This window comes from Doryrhamphus excisus, linkage group LG17 (genome assembly GCF_037039965.1).
Source record: "Doryrhamphus excisus strain RoL-2023G ecotype Guam linkage group LG17, RoL_Dexc_Guam_v1.1, whole genome shotgun sequence".
Taxonomy (NCBI): Eukaryota; Metazoa; Chordata; class Actinopteri; order Syngnathiformes; family Syngnathidae; genus Doryrhamphus; species Doryrhamphus excisus.
In genome coordinates this window covers 5,554,367-5,570,517 of record NC_136373.1, presented here as the reverse complement: position 1 = coordinate 5,570,517, position 16,151 = coordinate 5,554,367, and the positions used below count along the sequence as shown (strand labels likewise).

The 16,151-nt window shown below is 36.9% G+C and overlaps 1 protein-coding gene across 1 annotated transcript in view; it reads left to right on the top strand.

The window, feature by feature from the left end:
- The window catches only part of vstm2la (V-set and transmembrane domain containing 2 like a), a 30,385-nt gene that overhangs the window by 989 nt on the left and 13,245 nt on the right, over positions 1 to 16,151 (top strand). The gene's annotated exons all lie outside the window — the stretch shown is intronic.

Sequence of the window (16,151 nt, the reverse complement as noted above, 5' to 3'; positions counted from 1 at the left end):
TGGGCAAGTATTTTGACTCGTGGGCGGCACTGAGTTAACAAAATTGAACATATATTTAACACACACTCTATTTTATGCTCATAATTTTCCTTGAATTATTTGTCGAATTTTATCTATAAAAGTGTTACTATACTATATACTATCAGCTGTATGTTGTCATGTCCCTTTAAACATCAGACAATATTGCAGTTTTGTTTTGCCAGTTTACTTAGAAAGCAACCGGCGGCCCGGATTCAAACGCTTGGTGGGCCGCATGTGGCCCCCGGGCCATAGTTTGCCCACCCCTGCCTTAAGGAATATTCCAGAATATATTATTTTATTATAAACAACCCCCGGTCAAATAAATGCCTTACATCTAATAAACAGCCATTGGCAACAAAATTGAGTACAACAGTACCCCCCCCTCCTTCTTAACATGTGAATTGGAGACAAATCAAATCAAATTATGTCATTTAATTTTTCAGTTTTGTTGTTATTTTACTAACTAAGACATCTGACTTGCAAGTCATGTTGCCAGTTTTTATGTTGAAATACTGGCGGCCCGGATTCAAATGCTTTGTGTGCTGCATGTGGCCCCTGGGCTTTAGTTTGCCCACCCCTGGTTTACTGGTTATATGTGGGCCAGTCCACGCAGCCACTATGTGGAAGCACAGTGACAACATCTGCACCAAGATCACGTTGTAGGTTTTTGGAGGTGGTCTGTGGGTTGGGTTTGACTCTTCTCACTGTCTGAGATTTATATTGGCCTGCCAATCCGGGTCTTCACTAGAACTGTTCCTGTGGTCTTCCATTTCCTTACTATGTTCCTCAGAGTGGAACTTGAAAGCTGAAATCTCTGACCTATCTTATGTATTCTGCCCCTACACCATGATGTTGAACAATCTTTGCTTTCAGGTCATGTGACAGTTGTTTTGAGGCTACAATGTTGCTACTTAAATACCCTCTCTCATGATTGGCTTCACTTGTGTATGTACTGTAGGGTCAAGGGTCAGGGAGCTTACCAAACAAATTTTGTGTTCTAATAATTAGTGTCTCACAGCTAGGAGACCAGTGTTCAATTCCACTCTCGGCCATCTCTGTGTGGAGTTTGCGTGTTCTCCCCGTGCATGCGTGGGTTTTCTACTGGTACTCAGGAGTATCAGGAAGCGATACCAGGAGACAATATACCTTCAAAGGTTCTCCGGTTTAGCAATAAATGCAGGTGGATCAGGCTGCACAGTGGTCGAGTGGTTAGCGCACAGACCTCGCAGCTAGAAGACCCTAGTTCGATTCTGTGTGGAGTTTGCATGTTCTCCCCATGCATGCGTGGGTTTTCTCCGGGTACTCCGGTTTCCTCCCACATTCCAAAAACATGCTAGGTTAATTGGCGAATCCAAATTGTCCATAGGTATGAATGTGAGTGTGAATGGTTGTTTGTCTATATGTGCCCTGTGATTGGCTGGCCACCAGTCCAGGGTGTACCCCGCCTCTCGCCCGAATAAATCTGTTTATTAACCGTGAGAGGCATTTTACATGATTACTTTAGGCTTAGAGTTCTTTCCATGGATTATTCGAATTATTTGTACTTTTTAACCATTAGCGGGGGGGCTCCTAGGACGTAACCCATACGTGTTAAACTCAGGCCTGGGAATAAAATTTGGCCCAAGGTGCTGTGGAAGTGCTTAGAAAAAAATAGCAGTGAGTAGGCCCAACTCACTGACCTTATCAAGCAAAGTGCTTACGGCTACCTGCGTAATTAAGCAACTCCTCTGTTATGAGCAACTCCTCTGGCATTTTAAAATTGGCATACAGTACAAAATCCACAACCGTGCTAAATAAAGACACTAGGTTCAGACCAAAAATATAATTTCACTGTCCATTACTTCAAACAACAAGTATTACACCATGTTTGTACAAAATAACCCTTAAAAAGGTATAATAAGAGGTAATAATAAGGTAATTAAGAGGTAATAAGAGGCAATAAGAGGCAAAAGACGGTCAAAAGTGATCCTTTTATCAACAGCAAAGTATGCTCGGAAATGCATAATCTGCCTATTCCATGGATTGGGATGTTTTTATATTTATAAAAAATACTTTTTATGTAGTTTCTACTACATGTAATGGATTGTAGCGGCCCGCCACTTCAAAATAAAAGCCGACATACCTTAAAACATGAAAACAATGTTAGGTATTATATTGTATGACTGTACATACTGTCCTTAATTGTTTTCAATCAATTTCTATTTTAAATATCATAATTTTGTTTCACTGTGTTTTATTTTGAAAATCACCAGAATCCCCTCTGCTGTGTCGGCACTTGCTCATGTGGTTGTACTCTATGCGGATTGCGAAACTAGCATCTTGTGTTGATGACTAGTGTGTTCTTTATTATGGTACAGAGACGGAGGCGTGGGTGCGCCGGACTGCGCCAGACTGCGAAGTGTGTGCTTCCTTGACTAATTATATTGGTTAAAAAAATTTTGAAAATGTTAAAATAAATAATAGCGATACGCACGGCGGTCTAGTGGTTTGCGTGCAGACACAGCTAGGAGACCTGTGTTCAATCCCACACTCGGCCATCTCTGCGTGGAGTTTGCATGTTCTCCCAATGCATGCGTGGGTTTTCTCCGGGTACTCCGGTTTCCTCCCACATTCCAAAAACATGCTAGGTTAATTGGCGACTCCAAATTGTCCGTATGTATGAATGTGAGTGTGAATGGTTGTTTGTCTACATGTGCCTACATGTGTCTACCTGTGATTGGCTGGCCACCAGTCCAGGGTGTACCCCGCCTCTCGCCTGAAGACAACTGGGATAGGCTCCAGCACCCCCGTGACCCTCGTGAGGATAAGCAGAAAATGAATGAATGAATGAATAATCTTGTTTCACCGCGCTTTATTTTGAAAATCACCAGAGTCACCTCAGCTGTGTCGGCACTTGCTCATGTGGTCATACACTGGTGGTCATACTAGCGTCTTGTGTGGATGACTGGTGTGTTCTTTATTATGGTGCAGAGACGGAGGTGTGGGTGCGCCGGACTGCGCCAGACTGCGAAGTGTGCGCTTCCTTGACTAATGATGTTGGTTTAAAAATATCTATATGTGCCCTGTGATTGGCTGGCTCTCGCCTGAAGACAGCTGGGATAAGCTCCAGCCCCCCCCCGTGACCCTCGTGAGGATAAGCGGTAGAAAACGAATGAATATTCCATATGGTGTCTTACATTGGATTACATTGGACGTACCTAATCAAGTGTCCAGCTAATTTGCATTCTCCCTAAAAGGATGTTTGATGTGTCGGTCAGAATGACGCTTGTGTAGATTTTTGATGATGTGAGGTTCTTCTCAGCGATGACTGGCGGAGGCTCGGTGGTGTGTGCTGATGCACCGCTCTTCTTCTATGACTGACAGCGTTTTGTTTTGTTGGAGCGCTGCAGTCCTCCTCTTCCTCAACATGGGAGTTAGTATTCTTTGTCAGTAGTGAAGAAGCCCCTGACAGAACACGACATCCTCCCCTCCGGTTCTGATCCGGTCCCTATCCTACTCCATCACTCGTCTTTATCTTTATTGAAGTCGTCCTGCTTATAAAAAATTGAGCCCATTGTGTGTTTTCTTTTTTTTTGGGTTGTGAATTTTGCGTACATGTGATGAGAATATAAATATCTATTTTATTTATCATTGGTAGGGTTGTGAGTAATGTCTCAGAGGTTGCCCGCTGCATCCATAACATCAAGGAAGGCTGCTTTCATAGTGAATAATGTCCTTGGAGCTATTTTGGCACAGTGTGGGCAATGTGGGAGTTTTGGTTTTCTTTTTCCCAAGCGGGTGGAGGAAGGAAAAGGAGGTAGAAGTCTTCGTCGTAATGCATCTTCAGATCGCGGGCTGTTTTTGTCACAATTGAAGACCCCTGATTTTGTCCTACTTGGTCATTTTATGACATTTTTTGATAGGAAGTCATGAAAATGGAAAACGTCTGTTCCAGGGTCAAACTAGCCTTGTCATAAGTGTCATGAAGGTGAGGTCTCACATGAAAGCTACTCCGACTTGGAAGTTTTGTGTGACTTTAGAACAAGAATTTTTCTGATTTGGAATTTTGGAATAATGGAAGTTGAAACAAGCTGTTCCAGGGTGTAAAAAAAAAAAAAAAATATCACCTCGTACTTTAAAAAAAATTAATAAAATTACAACCAAAAAAAATTACATTTTATTATTTTTTTAATAATTTATTAATTTATAACAATTAAAAAAAATACAAAAATAATTAAAATGTTTAAATCTTTTAATTCTTAAAAATCTTTTAAATTTCAAAAACAATTATTAATTAAAATTTTATTTTAAAAAAACTTAAATTATATTACAAAGGCAGGAAGTGAACAAATGTAACAGTTACTGATTGTAAAAGTACCAGATGGAAGGGTAGGATTTAATAAGCTGTGCTTCTTCCTACTCCTTTTGGACATGTGGAACTGTGAACTGATTATGTGATGCATTCAATTGTAATCTGATGCATGTTCAAATGAAATAAAACCATTATTATTACAAAGTAATATTTGAAAGTTTTTACCAGATACACATACTAACCCAAACAGAAAGCTTTCTAGGTCTTGCAGAATCTACACCTATTCCAGCTGTATTTCGTTTAATAATTCATTCCACCCACGGCCCACCTCCAGGCATGCCCATATAAGGAAGTGTGGTTCACTGGGACGTCAAAGGGAGCCGGTGTTAGAAACCGAGCTTTCAGTGCCGACCCAAACTTCTTTCAGAGCTAATTTCCAAATGCGTATACTTCATTATCTGAAACTTTGGCATCGTTTAACAGAAAAATACAACACTGTAACTCCATTTATAGGTCAGAAAGTGAAAAAAGTATAATAGGTCCCCTTTAACAAATGTAAAAACAACTTATATAAGGTGTATGAGCGAAAAAAGCCAAAGAAAAATCAAAACCTAATCCTTTGATATTGATATAGTGTGTGTTAATAACGGTTCCTCTTAGTTTTTATTCGTTTTTCGAATTTCATAACAGACCCGATGCAATCATTTCCCGCGCCAAATGTGGCCCATGTGGCGTAGGTTGTTCACCCAGACTTAAAAAGCCCCTTTTTGTCCCCCATATATAAACAATTTGGTGTGATTGCAGTGACGTCCTTGTGTTTATCTGCCTCAGGGCCATTTGAGCCACTGCTACTTTTCAATTAGTGTCTCATTAAGGCCGGCTTATCCAGCCAGGCTGTTATTCCAGCCAATCAATCGTCTTAATTAATGAGTGAAGGCTAAATGAGCCGTGAAGAAAGTAAAAAGTCTCAAGGGGAATAGACTGTAACGGAGCAAAAAGGACCACTTTTATTTCCTTAATGACGTTGACATTACTTTGTTTAAGTTTAAGACCCCAGGCTTAAAATCTTGGTGATATGATTTTAATTTTTGTCATGATCCTTTCATGGCAAAGGCAAAAATATTTTCTCTCTTTGAACCCATATCGGCCTCTCGCTGCTGTTGCTGCTGAGTTTGAATGCAGTCATTTGAATCTTCTTTAAAGATCCTGGGGGTTCATCCTCATGACGGTCGCGTTGGGTGCTGGAGCCTATCCCAGCTGTCTTCGGGCAAGAGGCGGGGTACACCCTGAACTGGTGGCCAGCCAATCACAGGGCACATATAGACAAACAACCATTCACACTCACATTCATACCTATGGACAATTTGGAGTCGCTAATTAACCTAGCATGTTTTTGGAATGTGGGAGGAAACCGGAGTACCCGGAGAAAACCCACGCATGCACGGGGAGAACATGCAAACTCCACACAGAGATGACCGAGGGTGAGATTGAACTCAGGTCTCTAGGCTGCAAACCACTCACCCATCGTGCAGCCCGTAATTTTGTATCGTTATTATTTATCTTGACATTTTCAACACTTGTATATTTTTGAAACAACATAATTAGTCAAGGAAGCACACTCTTCGCAGTCCGGCGCACCCACGCCTCCGTCCCTGCATCATAATAAAGAACACACCAGTCATCAACACACGACGTTAGTTTCACAATCCACATAGAGTACGGCGGCATGAGCAAGTGCCGACCCAGCAGAGGTGATTCCGGTGATTTTCAAAATAAAGCGCGGTGAAACAAGATTATGATATATAAAATAGTACCCAGAAAAAACCCACACATGCACGGGGAGAACATGCAAACTCCACACAGAGATGGCAGAGGGTGGGATTGAACTCAAGTCTCCTAGCTGTGTCTGCGCGCAAACCACTCTGCCACCGTGCAGCCCATAACTTTGTATCGTTATTATTTATCTTGACATTTTCAACACTTGTATATTTTTGAAACAACATAATTAGTCAAGCACACTCTTCGGAGTCCGGCGCAGTCCGGCGCACCCACGCCTCTGTCCCTGCACCATAATAAAGAACACACCAGTCATCAACACAAGACGCTAGTTTTGCAATCCACATAAAGTACGGCGGCATGAGCAAGTGCCGACCCAGCAGAGGTGATTCCGGTGATTTTCAAAATAAAGCGCGGTGAAACAAGATTATGATATTTAAAATAGTACCCAGAAAAAACATGTTTTTGGAAACCGGAGTACCCGGAAAACCCACGCATGCACGGGGAGAACATGCAAACTCCACACAGAGATGGCCGAGGGTGGAATTGAACCCTGGTCTCCTAGCTGTGAGGTCTGCACGCTAACCACACGACTACCGTGCAGAAAAAAAAGTCACTGACCCCGAGCCCAAGGATCCAATTGTCTGTCTGTCACGATCCTTCGCCCAAATGAATTGCAGTCATCCAACCAATCAGACGACATCTGCGAGAGAAGGCTTTTAAGAACCCCTCGTTCTTCTCTGCATGGGAAGGCTTTTAGAAATAGTTCAGGTTAGCGTTGGAAAATCATCAAAAGTCATTACCGTGACAACAACTTATAGCAAACGCTCCACTACATCCATTAATATGGGCATGCATCCCAGTAGCACTGAATAAACATGACGCAGTCTTGTTGGCTTTTTCATCCATAATTACATCAACAACTGTTTCCCATCATCAGACTCCTCCCTGCGGGGAACACAATCTGACTACATTAACCACAACTGCAACAAGATTCATACACAAGGGTACTTCTATAGACGAAATATTAAAAAAAAACTACTGTTTTAGTACTGACTACCTTCTCAAACTAGCCAAAGATCTCCTATATGTGAGAATCACTGCTGTTTATAAGGAACAACTGCAAAAATGCGGGCGGCACGGTGGACTAGTGGTTAGCGCGCAGACCTCACAGCTCGGAGACCAGGGTTCAATTCCTACAGGCCATCCCTGTGCATGCGTGGGTTTTCTCCGGGTACTCCGGTTTCCTCCCACATTCCAAAAACATGCTAGGTTAATTAGCGACTCCAAATTGTCCATAGATATGAATGTGAGTGTGAATGGTTGTTTGTCTATATGTGCCTTGTGATTGGCTGGGGGACCAGTCCAGGGTGTATACCCCGCCTCTTGCCCGAAGACAGCTGGGATAGGCTCCAGCCCCCCCGCGACCCTCGTGAGGAAAAAGCGGTAGAAAATGAATGAATGAATGAATTGCAAAAATGCTGTTTGTGTGGTTTAGAGGAGGAATCATTGCAGGCGTCTTTGAGATTGTTGGTCCAAAGCTTTCTCTGAGGCGCCCCTCCAGGATCCAAACTCATCTTTAGGATTTGTCTTTGTGTGAGCAGCAAGCATTTTTTATGACAGTATATCTTGTCAAGAGACAATGCTATACAAAGTCAACTTGGATATAGAGTAGTCAGTGTACAGCTAGTATAACAATACAGTGGAACCTTGAATATTTGAGATTGAGTGTTTGCATTTTTGTAGAGAAAAACAATACATTTTATGGTAATAATTTGTAATACAGCCTATTCATTTTCTACCGCTTATCCTCACGAGGGTCGCGGGGGTGCTGGAGCCTATCCCAGCTGTCTTCGGGCAAGAGGCAGGGTACACCCTGGACTGGTGGCCAGCCAATCACAGGGCACATATAGACAAACAACCATTCACACTCACATAATTGTGACTTTTTATCATCTCATAATTTTGACTTTTGCATCTCAGTGTTGACTTTCTTATCTCATAATTTTGCCTTTTTATCTCATAATTTTGACTATTTAGCTCATAATTTCGACATTTATCTCATAACTTTGACTTTTTATCTCATAATTTCACCTTTTTATCTCATAATTATGACTTACTCTCATAATTTTGCCTTTCTTATCTCTTAATTGTGACTTTTATCTCATAATTCTGACTTTTTATCTCATAATTATGACTTTTACTCTCATCATTTTGCCTTTCTTATCTCATAATTGTGACTTTTATCTCAGAATTTTGACTTTTTATCTCATAATTTCACCTTTTTATCTATAATTATGACTTTTACTCTCATAATTTTGCCTTTCTTATCTCATAATTGTGACTTTTATCTCATAATTTTGACTTTTTATATCATAATTTCACCTTTTTATCTCATAAGTATGACTTTTACTCTCATCATTTTGCCTTTCTTATCTCATAATTGTGACTTTTATCTCATAATTTTGACTTTCTTATCTCATAATTTTTTTTTTTTTTATCTCAAAATTATGACTAATACAAACAATTAACCTAGCATGTTTTTGGAATGTGGGAGGAAACCGGAGTACCCGGAGAAAACCCACGCATGCACGGGGAGAACATGCAAACTCCACACAGAGATGGCAAAGGGTGGGATTGAACTCAGGTCTTCTAGCTGTGTCTGCGTGCAAACCACTAGACCGCCGTGCAGCCCATAACTTTGTATCATTATTATTTATCTTGACATTTTCAACACTTGTATATTTTTGAATCAACATAATTAGTCAAGGAAGCACACTTGCAGTCCGGCGCACCCACGCCTCCATCCCTGCACTATAATAAAGAACACACCTGTCAACAACACAAGACGCTAGTTTCGCAATCCGAATCGAGTACGGCGGCATGAGCAAGTGCAGACACGGCAGAGGTGATTCCGGTGATTTTCAAAATAAAGCGCGGTGAAAGAAGATTATATTTTTTAAATAGTTCCCAGAGAAAACCCACACATGCATGAGGAGAACATACAAACTCCACACAGAGATGGCCGAGGCTAGGATCGAAGCTTGCCAAAAAAGTGTACAAATTTTTATAAAAATGCAAACAATATTAGAGAAAAAAAAGCATATTATCTTTTTAAAATAAATATAGAAAACATTTTAATATACTGTTCAATCTTCAGTGCAATAGTGGTGCACTCACTGTCTCTGTAGCCGGGTTAGCGCAGTTAGCGCTTCCATCTCACTTCCCCATGAAAACATGAACATGGTTGATGCTGTCTTTCAAGACCTTTATACCGTCTTTTTCGGTGTTTACTCCCGTTATGCAGCCTCTCAAATCCATATTTCCTCGGGTGTATCCGATAATTTGATGTAGCGAAAGGATGCTAACTGCTAATATCAGCTACTCCCGAGTGTCAACAATGACACGAAGAAGACACGTAGCTGTCTTTACTAGCTAGCACTCGGGGCGGCGCCATCTTGAAACATGTGACCTCCACATCAAATCCAATCTATATCAATTTGAAGGATATATTTAAAAAAAATATTGATACTGTATATGGCCCAGCCCTACTTTTTATTGTATTGAACCTTGAGAAGATATAATAAAATAGCTGCTAAAATGTTAAAAGTGTGTACTCATGTACTCAACATCATTTGATGATTTTAAAAACATCAAACTCTGAAGTGGATTTACATGCTTTTGATTGGACGCTGACTGACGTGACTGGATGCGTTTCTCCTTCCTCTTTGCTGTGAATCCTGGTCTGTGAGAGTGTTGCTTATCTTCCATTAGACACATTACTGCCAGTGTAGCATCAAACAGACACACACACACACACACACACACATATAGACACACAACAAACAGATACACACTCGGGCATTCGGATTTGGAGTCCGACTTCTCCTGGGAAGACACTTGGCAGGACGGATGTGTTGGCAGTCTCACTGAGCGAGGAAAGAGTAGTAATGGTTATGGAGCCAACATGATGCATTCATCCTTCTTTGCAGCCTCAAAATACTCACATGGAAATTAGCATCGTTAGCGTATCGTTGTAGAGAGACACTCATATTGTATTTGACATTGTTTTCATATCTGGATTTGTATGTCATGATTAAAAAAAAAATATATAGATTTAAAAATAAAAAATATATATGTACATATATATATCTTTTAATTTGCAAATAAAGCAAATTAAAAGAAATAAAAACAATTAAAAGAAAATACTATAAACCACCATATATAAAAAATAAAAATAATTAAAAGAAAATACTATAAACCACCATATATATATATATATTTACTTCTGTGGTTTATAGTATTTAATTTCTTTTAATTTGCTTTATTTGTTATTATTAATTATTTATTTTTATTATTGAAAGTTATTAAAATAATACACCACTACCATGCAGGAGTTTTTTGTGTCTGCTAAAATTAAATCGAAATATATATATATATATATATTATTAAATATATACATAATTACGATGGAAGGTATTTTGTGCAAGAATGAAATTAATATAAAAATGTAATATTATTATTAGAATTTTTTTATTTACATTTTTAATTAAATTAAAATTGCATTTTAAATTAGCTCAATTATATTTTAAAATGCAACAAAAAATATATATTTTTGGATTATTTTTTCAATTTTATTTTTGGAACTTTTTTAGTATTGAAAGTTATTGAAAATCGACATATATTATCTAAATATAAATTACCTAAATTATATTTTAAAATGTAACAAAATATATGTCATTTTTTTTTTTTTTTTATTATTATTTATGTATTTTTTTATTTATTTTTTTATTTCAAATAATACTATACTATGGAGTTTTTTGCCAAAATTTATGGCAAAATTAAATTATTAATAATTAAGTTATGAATGTTATGAAGGTATCTTATCCTATAATTAAATACATATAAAGACTGCATTACAATATGAAAATTAAAATGCCAATAAATAATTAACAATGTGACTCATGAAATATATACATCGTAATCTTCCAATACCATGCTTATTATCTTATATCAGCATATCAAACAATCAGCCATATTTGAGGCAAACTTCCACTGAGCCGACTTCCCCGCGTTGCCTTCCTCCTCCTCGTCCTCCTCCTCCTGCTGCTACTTTCATGTATGTGATATGAAAGTATCACATTTACATTTAGATGACTTTCTTCCAAAGAGAGTGAGTAGGTTACACTCAGCCAGCAAGGTGCTACTTTCATTATTGACAACTTTTTTTTTTCCCCTCCATCCTCCTAGTCCAGCAGTACAGGATGTCAAGTTCTACTTCAGCATCAAGTGTCAGAGAAACGCTGATAAAAGTAGTAGCGATTTAAAGCGACAGTCAAGCTCATTAGCTTATGTTAGACAAGAGGAGGGCCTGCATGCAAGTCGCCGGGCCTGATTGCACCACCGTGGAGAGCCTCGAAGCTGCCCAGTGGGAGTGTGCACAAAGACACCGCACGTGTCCACTCACTGTGGAATCAAGCCCGACTGCTGAATTAATGTTGCAGTGCCCGACAGGCCTGAAAGAGAGGCCATCTTGTGTTGCTTACTGCAAAACATTGACACTTCCTGTAAGCACATTTGTCATAGAAAAAGAGTGATTTGGCGATTACAAACTGTAAACAAATATTAATATTCCGTCTCATATTTCTTGAAAAACAAGAAAAAGTTTGGGGTGAGAAAAGGCTATTCTCTGACATCACACTTCTTCAAGTAAATGGTCAAAATTATGAGATAAGAAAGTCAAAATTATGAGATTTAAAACATTTAAATGATGAGATAAAAGTCATAATTATGAGGAAAAAAGACAAATTATGAGTTACAAAGTCTAAATAAGATTAAAAAATCAAAATTATGAGAAAAAAGACGAAATTATGAGATTAAAGTCAAAATTATGAGATAAGAAAGTCAAAATTATTAGATTTAAAACATTTAAATTATGAGATAAAAGTCATAATTATGAGGAAAAAAGACAAATTATGAGTTAAAAAGTCTAAATAAGATTAAAAAATCAAAATTATGAGAAAAAAAGACGAAATTATGAGATTAAAGTCAAAATTATGAGATAAGAAAGTAAAAATGATGAGATAAAAGTCATAATTATCAGAAAAAAAGGCGAAATTATGAGTTAAAGTCTAAATTTTATGTGATTAAAAAAATCTAAATTATGAGATAAAGTAAAAATTATGAGAAAAAAAGACAAAATTATGAGATAAAAAGTCAAAATTGAGATAAATGTCAAAATGATGAGATTAAAGTTGAAATTATGAGATAAGAAAGTAAAAATGATGAGATAAAAGTCATAATTATGAGGAAAAAAGGCGAAATTATGAGTTAAAAAGTCTAAATTATGAGATTTAAAAAATCTAAATTATGAGATGTCGTTAAAATTATGAGAAAAAAAGCCGAAATTATGAGATAAAAAGTCAAAATTGAGATAAATGTCAACATTTTGAGATTAAAGTCAAAATTATGAGATAAGAAAGTAAAAATGATGAGATAAAAGTCATAATTATGAGGAAAAAAGGCGAAATTATGAGATAGAAGTCATAATTATGAGATTTAAAAAATCTAAATTATGAGATGTCGTTAAAATTATGAGATAAAGTTAAAATTTTGAGTTAAAAAGTAAAAATTATGAGATTAAAAAATCAAAATTGTGACATAAGAAAGTAAGAATTATGAGGAAAAAAAACGAAAAAAGCTGAAATTATGAGTTAAAAAGTAAAAATTATGAGATTAAAAAAATCTAAATTATGAGATAAAGTAAAAAAAACTATGAGAAAAAAGCCAAAATTATGAGATAAAAAGTTAAAATTGAGATAAATGTCGAAATTATGAGATTAAAGTCATAATTATGAGAAAAAAGCTGAAATTATGAGTTAAAAAGTCAAAATTATGAGATTAAAAAATTGAATTTATGAGATAAGAAAGTAATAATTATGAGGAAAAAAGACGATATTATGAGTTAAAAAGTCCCCCCCGCCCCCCATAGTGGTTGCACCCGTAATTGTAGCTACTGCCTGCTGGCCGTGCTGTGTTCATGTTGTGTAAAAATGTGCTTACTCGTGCAAATGGATGCTGAGGTTTTTTTAAGAGTCCCATATTGTGCTCCTTCATTTTAGGAAGTTAGTTTGGAATATTTGTTTGTGTACCCAGTCTCTCGCTGGGATAGGCTCCAGCATACCAGTGAGGATAAGAGGCATATAAAATAGATAATGGATGGATGACAGTGAAGGATGTTGAAACACTGCCTATACAAAGGGTTCTACACGTTTCTGTAAGAATGGCAAACTGACCTCAGAACAGATTATTTGTATCTTCCCCTACGTTCCTTCCTGGGAAAACACGGTGTATTTTGATAGAGAGATGTCTTTGGAAAAGACCTTGACTACACTTGCCTCTTTGTCCATGTTTGCCAACGTTAATTGGGAACTAAAGCAGAGCGTCGGTCTGCGCTGTAATCTCCATCCATACATCAACGTCAGCTTTAATGGACGCACTGAGGTAAGGAAGTTGTTGTTTAAATCCCCTGTGACCTCCTTGTCCATCTGCTGCTGTGGAGGAATAGTATGCACTTCCACCTCGTGTGGATCTCAGCACGCTGGCAGCCGGTCCACTCCTTTATCCTTGTTGTCAGGTGGCCTCCCGTGAGAACCTGGCTAGCACACAAGTAATCCTCAGGAAGGAAAAGCATAGGGTGGGGGGTGTTTATACCCCCCCACCCCCCCAAGTCTCATAATTATGACTTTTACTCTCATAATTTTGACTTTCTTATCTCATAATTTAGATTTTTTAATCTCAAAATTTTGACTTTTTATCTCATAATTTTGGCTTTTTTTCTCATAATTTTGGCTTTTTTCTCATAATTATGACTTTTAGCTAATCATTTTTACTTTCTTATTGCATAATTTTGACTTTTTGATCTCATAATTTCAACATTTATTTAATAAATTTGATATTTTATCTCATCATTTCGGCTTTTTTCTCATAAGTTTGAATTTTCAACTCATCATTTTGGCTTTTTTTCTCATAATTCCAATATTCCAATTTCCAATAATCATTTTTACTTTCTTATTGCATAATTTGGGCTTTTTAATCTCATAATTTTGACATTTATCTCATAATTTTGACTTTTTATCTCATAATTTCGGCTTTTTTCTCATAAGTTTGACATTTTAACTCATAATTTTGGCTTTTTTTCTCATAATTCCAATATTCCAATTTCCAATAATAATTTTTACTTTCTTATCGCATAATTTGGATTTGGATTTTGACATGAATTTTTGATTTTTTGATTTTTAAATCTCATAATTTTTACTTTTTATCTCATAATTTCGGCTTTTTAATCTCATAATTTTGACTTTCATTCAGTCATTCATTCATTTTCTACCGCTTTTCCTCAAGGGGGTGACTTTTTAACTCATAATTTTGTTTTTTTTTCTCAATTATGACTTTTATCTCGTAATTTTGACTTTTGTTACCTGATAATTTTGACTTTTTAATCTCATAATTTGACTTTTTAGTCTCATAATTTCGACATTTATCTCATAATTTTTTACTTTATCTCAATTTAGATTTTTTTAATCTCATAATTTTGACTTTTTATCTCATAATTGGACTTTTTCCTTCATAATTTTGACTTTTGTATCTCATAATTTTGCCCATTTACTTGAAGAAGTATGCTGTCAGAGAATAGCCTTTTCTGACCCCAAACATTTTCTTGTTTTTCAAGAAATATGAGCCGGCATGTTAATATTTGTTTACAGTGTGTATAAGCCGCCGGCAGGGATGTAATGGATGTATAAGGAATGGAAAAAAAAAACGCAAACATGGTCAAACTGATTTAGTTTTTAGTTTTCCTCCCCTCCTTTCCCCTTCTTTGGTTGTGGTGATCCAGGCCCAGCAGGGATGGCTCACCTTTAAGCTGTAAATTTAAGGTGCCTTGTTGCTGTTTGTCAAGTCCAACCTTGTGCAGGAGAGGACACAGGAGGTGCATTAGAGGGACCAGGGAGATTAGATGCTGAGTGCTGATTAGGCTTCTTCCTCTTTCACTGCATGGCCAGCCCTGGAGGATAAACCTGCTGGAAAGATGCTCCATCTTGTGATCTTCCACGGCTCGAAAAAAAGGACACATTTTGTCATCAAATCCTAACCAGACATTGATTTTGCATTTTGTTTTCACTTTTGCGTATACGTTGGCCCTCGCAGCTTCAATCTATCCAGGTGTCAATCATGCTACGTTGATGAGACAATAGTTAGCACATGACTTTTCATCTCATCATTCAGACTTCATCTATCCATCCATTTTCTATAATGCTTGTCTTCACGGGGATCATGGGCATGCTGGAGCCTATCCCAGCTGACTTTGTGCAAGAGGCGGGGTACACCCTGGACTGGTGGCCAGCCAATCAGAGGGCACATATAGACAAACAACCATTCACACCACACTTACATAATTTTGACTTTTGCATCTCATAGTGTTGACTTTCTTATCTCATAATTTTGCCTTTCTATCTCATAATTTTGAATTTTGACTCATAATATTGACATTTATCTCATAACTTTGACTTTTTATCTCATAATTTCACCTTTTTATCTGATAATTATGACTTGCTCTCATAATTTTGACTTTCTTATATCATAATTGTGACTTTTATCTCATAATTTTGACTTTATGTCATAATTTTGATTTTTTATCTCAATATTATGACATTTAGCTCATAATTTTGATTTTTTTATCTAATAATTTTGGCTTTTTTCCCCTCATAATTATGACTTTTATCTAATAATTTTAGCATTTTATCAAATTTTGACTTTTTAATCTCATAATTTGACTTTTTCTCTCATAATTTTGAGTTTAACTCGTAAATTTGATTTTTATCTCAGAATTTTGGCTTTTTTCCCTCATAATTATGACTTTTATCTCATAATTTTAACTTTTTATCAAATTTTGACTTTTTAATCTCATAATTTGACTTTTTCTCTCATAATATGGAGTTTCTTAACTCATAATTTTGACTTTTTAATCTCATAATTTTGACTTTTTCTCTCATAATTTTAATCT